The 6,139-nt window shown below is 44.6% G+C and overlaps 1 protein-coding gene across 1 annotated transcript in view; it reads left to right on the top strand.

Moving 5' to 3' along the window:
- The window catches only part of STK31 (serine/threonine kinase 31), an 84,451-nt gene that overhangs the window by 7,214 nt on the left and 71,098 nt on the right, over positions 1-6,139 (top strand). The gene's annotated exons all lie outside the window — the stretch shown is intronic.

Raw genomic sequence — 6,139 nt, 5'->3', positions numbered from 1 at the left:
CCCCCAAAATCAAAACAACAAATTATATATCTCCTGAAATATTTAACTGCTGAGAAGTTAATTCTGTGATACCATTCATAAGTTTCTTCAGAAAATCTTGTGAAACTGGATCCCGGTTACCCACAGTACTGACCATCTCCAAGTACATCCTTATGTTTTCTACTCTTCCCTTTTCTGCTCCCTAATTCCTCTCGTGGTCCTTCAGACTTTTAAAATAAATTACCTCTATGTGTACATTTGTGTTAGTTTTTATTTTGTGTGTTTGGGAAAGGGATGTTGGTTAAATTTTGGATAATATCAGGAACAGGCTCAGAAAGCAAAACCTCAAGATGAAATTTTGTGACCAGATCATATGCTGAAAAGTGGATGATGAAGATCCTATAGCTTTCGGTAAGCGTGGTGGTGGTAATTCCTGCACATAGATTTACCAATTCTGATAGTGGATAATGGTGAGGTACAAGTTAAAGGAGGTATTAGGTGACTTGACATTATAGTGGAATGGAACTAATTAATGTGTTTGCTATTATTGATTTAGAAATCTTGAAAACAAAATGACAGGGGCTTATGTTAGGCATTTAAGGCACAAATTGAGCATTAGAGTGCTTTAAGGAAAATCTCACTTCCCATAGATACCTACAACTCTCCCCCCAGCACCCCATAGAAGACAAGCTTCAGTAATGAATGAATTTCAGGTTGTACTTAAAATGTATTGGGAAAAACCCAGGAATTATATTTGGTAGTAGCTTCTGAAGGTGTTAGACCAGAGGGTGGAAAGAATTAAAGATTTAATCCGAGAGTGTGGATGGTGGCACCTATGCCTGACTTGGGCTTTAATGCCCTGGCTAAGATATCTGAAGTTGATCCTACATCATGGCTATGATGGTGTAGGTTATATGGGTGGCATAGCATGGAGTAAGGGATCAGAAAGCTCAGGGATGGGGGGCTGGAGCAATAGCACAGCGGGCAGGGCGTTTGCCTTGCATGTGGCCGACCTGGGTTTGATTCCCAGCATCCTATATGGTCCCCTGAGCACCGCTAGGAGTGACTCCTGAGTTCATGAGCTAGGAGTAACCCCTGTGCATCGACGGGTGTGACCAAAAAAAAAAAAAAAGAAAGCTCAGGGACGTGTCAATGATAAAAACTGCAGACGCCGCCACTTAACTGTTTCCCCTGGGAAAGATCAGATGACACTTTACCAAGATAGTAATAAATTGAGTGAAGTGTATACAATTCCATTTAGTAGATACTTCTATAGGCTAGAATAAATGATAGAAAATTCAGCTATCATGATACTGGACTCCTTGATATCGAACTACATGATGGGATGCAAAGATATCGAAGACCAAACTGTGTACCTTAAGTGTTAGGTCTCTGGTGGGTAAAATTAATGGACAACAAGGCATGGATCTGTGATGGTGTTCCAAAGGGAAAGACTGAAAGGTAACTGAGTAGGATGTTATTTCACTTATCTCTGTTACATCAAAATTCTGAAAAAACATAAGAACTGATAAGCAGAATACTGATGGCAATCAGTAATGAAAAAATACGTCCCTCACCCAGTTTCTGGAGATGACTGTTCAGGATCTAGACCCCACTGATGGGGTAGCCCATATCCCCTTGATGAACAATCCTCAGTACATATGATAAAAAATCTTGATCCTTAGAGAGGAGGCCTTTTGAACATCAGTTTCTAGAATAACTATGCAGTGGAAAAAGGAATACTTAGATTTTCAACTAAGACCAGTGGATGGGTACTTCTCAGGGTTCACGCCTGGTGGTTTATGGGGAACAATATGTGGTGCCGGGGGTGGAACATAGTGACCATCATATGCAAGACAAACAACCCCTTATCTTTCTGGTCCACCAAAAATAGTCTATGTTTCACATCTTACACAAAAATTAGCTAAGAATGGATTATAGCTCGGAATGTAAAAACTAACCAAAAATGTAGATGAATAATTTGTGAACTTAGATACAACAGAGAAGCATGATCTGTAGATGACAAAACGAACAAATTTGACTCCATCGAAATTAAGAACGACTGCTCATTGAGACAACAATTTTAGTGAATGAAATGACAAGCAACAAACTGGGAGAACATATTTGCAGATCTATGAAGCAGCTATCTGAAGTATATAAAGAACTTCAAATCCCAGAAAGTAAATTATTTTTGAAAAGTTGGGGCTGGAGAGATAGTACAGTAAGCAGGGTGCTTGCCTTGCACATGATGGTCCGGGGGTTCAATCCTCAGCATCCTATATTGTCCTCCAAGCACTGCCAGGAGTAATTTTTGAGTGCAGAATCAGTAGTTAGCCCTGAGCATTGCCATATGTTGCACAAAAACAAAAAAAAAGCAAAAATTTAAACAAGCATTTAACCTAAGAAGATGTAATTTGGATAACATCTATTTGAAAAAAATAATAGAGAAATGCAAACTAAAACCACAAAGACTCACACACACACACACACACACACACACACACACACACAAAGTAGTGTTTCCCCAAGTTGGCCTTACTGCCACCTGGACTTCAGAACTATCCTGAGGGTTGGTCTGAGCTGAGGTGAAATTGGGCATCTTCTTTAAAAATAGTAAATTCCTAGGCAGGGTTCTTTTTGTTTGTTTGGTTTTTGTTTGTAACAGTGGATGGGTATTTCAAATAAGTTTGGGAACCTCTGATGGTGAGGATATGGAGCAACTGAAGTGCATACTCTGCAGGTGGAAATGTAAACTCACAAAATAACTTTGTAAAACAGTCTGCAAGTTTCTTTTTCTGTTTTTATTGGGCCACACAAGAGTAAGCCGTGCGCAGAACTTACTCTTGGCTCTGCACTCAGGGATCACTTATAATAGGGCTTGGTAGACCATATGTGGTTTCAGGGACAGAACACAGGTGCAAGGCAAACCTCTGCCTGCTGTACTATCTCTCCAGTCCTATTTTTTTCTTTTTCAATATTTTTTAGTTTGGGGGCTACACCTGGCTGTGCCCAGGGCTTATTCCCAGCTTGTGCTCAGAGATCACCCTTGGCGGTGCTCAGGGGATTATATTCATCAACTCTGGAGAGCCACATGCCAAGGTAGTGCCTACCATCTATACTATCTCTCCATTACCTGCGAGTTTGATAAACAATTCTATGACCAAAACTTTCTATTCAGAGCTATTAAACAAGACAGAGGTGCTTATTCCTATATAAAGACTTGCACATAGCTTTCCATAGCAGCTTCATCTGAAACAATCTGAAAGAAATGAAAATAACCCCAGCTGTCTATCAAAGGTAGCTAAATATAAAGGTAGATACAGTGTAATATATAAGCAGTGAGATAGTATACTCAAGAAACACTATTATAGAGGACAAAATGGGTGGATACAGTGCAGGATGAATAGAACTTGGGCAGAGAAGCCAGATAGAGATGTACGCACGGATTCCTTCAACATACATTTGTTATATATGGATATTAAAGTATGGAGAAAGCACAAAATGTAGAACCAGAGTGATAATGTACGGTGAGGGTAGTGTTTGCTTGCACGTGGCAGACCCATGTTTGATCCATTTCATCCCATTTGACCTCCCGAGCCCACCAGGAGTGATCCCTGAATGCAGAGAGCAAAGCCCCTGAGCACTACCTGGTGGGGTCTCAAAACAAAACCAAAAAGCTGGAAATGTCACGTAGGTGGTTGAGGGCAAGTACAACAAAGGAGATGAGAAAATTTTGGGAGAGGGGAAGGAATTGTTGATGGTGAGTTAACATATGTTCACGTTGACTAGCTGCACATATTTTATATTTACAGCCTGTTGGAGATTATATATACCAACTAAACTACTGTAAATCAAGGGAGAGAATCTTCAAATATTGAGCGAGGTTTGCCAGAAGGCCTATCATGGGTGTTTAACAGGACAGTTAAGCTATGTTCATTCTGCCGTCCTCTCCAAGACCCCCGTCTCAAGTTGTTTAAAAAAAAACAAAACAAACAAACCCAAAACAAAACAACAGCAGTGTCTGCGACATGAAGCCAACACTGGGCTGAGTAATGCTTGGAAAGCTACCAACTAGCCTGAAAACTATGTTTCCACTGACCAAAGTTTGTCTTATCATGTACCCTTTCTTTCCTATCCATCATAGAGAATGCTGGGATCCTTCTAATTCCGCTATTGATTAAAAAAAAAAAAACCAACAAAACAACAAACGCAAGGGGGGGGGGCGTTAAGAAAAGCCCATGAACGTGCGAGCTCTCAGGCAAGCAACGCTCCACGGTCCCCCCAGGTGCCGCGAAGCGGACGGCCGATGGAAGCCCAGAAGGCCCCGCAGCGCGCAGCCTCAGTGCAAGGCTCTCCACGTGCAGGGGCTCCGCGCACGCGCCCTGCGCAGGCCCGCCAGGTCTCGCACTCCGCTCGCGTCGAGGCCGGACGATGGCGCAGTGTCGAGCACGCAAGCGCAGTGCGAACCCTGCGCGGCGGAATCCGGAGCGGTGAGTCTCCGGCACGTGCGCTACTCGGCTGAGGCCCGGAGTCGTGGCGGGCTGAGGGCCGTGGACTCAGCATGTGGGGCCGGGGGCAGTTGGCTAGGGACTCAGTGGCGGAAAGTGTGAGGTTAGTGCTCGACGTCCGTGCGGGCTGGGGGTGGCGTCCGGGACCGTTTCTTGCCCGCCCTCGCCGCGGTTTAGCTTGGTGCGTTTGGGCCGAGGCCCATTTCGGGCCTGCCCGCCGCGGCGTCGCCGGCCGCCCGCGTTTCTCGATTCTGTTAGGATTTCGTTACGGTGATGGTGTTTTTGGTTCCTGGCGGTGCTCGGGGCTTGCTCTCAGGGGTCCCTCCAGGTGGGATTCGGGGGGAGGGCCCGAGGGGATGCTGGGATGGAACCCCGCCGCGGGCTCCGGCGTGCAAGGCCGGCGCCGACTTGCCACAGGCCTGCCGTTGCTTCGACCCCCACACGGCCCGACTTTAAAATAGGGTTTTCGAGCCGTCCGCCTCAGAAATAACTCCAGGAGGGCTGGGGGCGGCGGTTTTAAAGTCAGCATTTCCGTGTTGAGTCCGTTCACGCCACTGGCTCCGGGAGGGATAGAACCTTTCCAGGCTGAAGCCATGATTTCTCACAGTTTTGCTCAACTGAAAGGGGAAAAAAAAAAAAAAGACTTGCAGCCCTGAGAGATAGGACTGTGGGGAGGGCGCTTCGCCGCGCGTGCCTGAACCGCTTTCGGTTCCGGGCGCCCCACGTGGTCCCCAGAGCTCGTCAGGAGGGACCCCAGACTGCAGGGCCGGGAGTAAGCATAGCCAGGTGTGACCCCCAAAAAACAAAAAGGAAAAACACTTTTCCTGACGATTTATTCGGGGATGGGGTAAGAACCCCTACTTGGAAGACGTTTTGAATGTTAGTGTATTTGACGTTTTGATGTTAGTCTATTTGAGAAATACCGAGCTATAGTTATTCAGAAGGAAAAAAAAAATCTAGTTCCCTGTGTATACTGAGAGAGAATTCTTCTCTTTGCATAGTTGAGCGAACTTAAGAAACTTTGGCACCATGATGCTCTTAGATAACTTTCCCTGTCACTGTCATCCTGATGATCGTGGATTTGCTCGAGTGGGCCCAGTAACGTCTCCATTCCTCCTAGCCCTGAGATTTTCGCAGCCTCTCTTTACTCGTCCTTTCCAACGGTGCCACATTAGGGGGCTCTTCAGTGTCAGGGGAATGAGACCCATCATTGTTACTGGTTTTGGCATATGAATACGCCACAGGGAGCTTGATAACTTTGAAAGCTCTTAAAAATATTTCAGGACCCAAGAAATTTACAGGGACCTGAAAAGTTCTGTGGTTAAGGCACTTCCTTGCATGAGGCCGACCTAGGTTCTAGCCCCATGCCCCCCACCCCGTATTTTTAGTTTTCTTAAAAGGAAACCAACATTTCTGTATGTAAGGTATAGTATTCCAGTCTATTAGCATTAGATATTTATTAGCAAAGATATTTACTTGGAAATATGTTGTGATGGGAAAGTGTTATGTGTAGATTTATGTATACATTTTATGTATAAAATCGGTTTTGAAGTAATGGGTTTTGAAGTAATGTGTTAGTGATTTTGAAGTCTTGCAATTTCAGGGGTGTTTTGTCTTGTACACCACTGTACTGGAGTATCATAGACGGTCTG

Source organism: Sorex araneus, chromosome 1 (assembly GCF_027595985.1).
Source record: "Sorex araneus isolate mSorAra2 chromosome 1, mSorAra2.pri, whole genome shotgun sequence".
Classification (NCBI taxonomy): Eukaryota; Metazoa; Chordata; class Mammalia; order Eulipotyphla; family Soricidae; genus Sorex; species Sorex araneus.
Note: the sequence above shows the minus strand (reverse complement) of the source record. Positions and strands in the feature narration are given on the sequence as shown.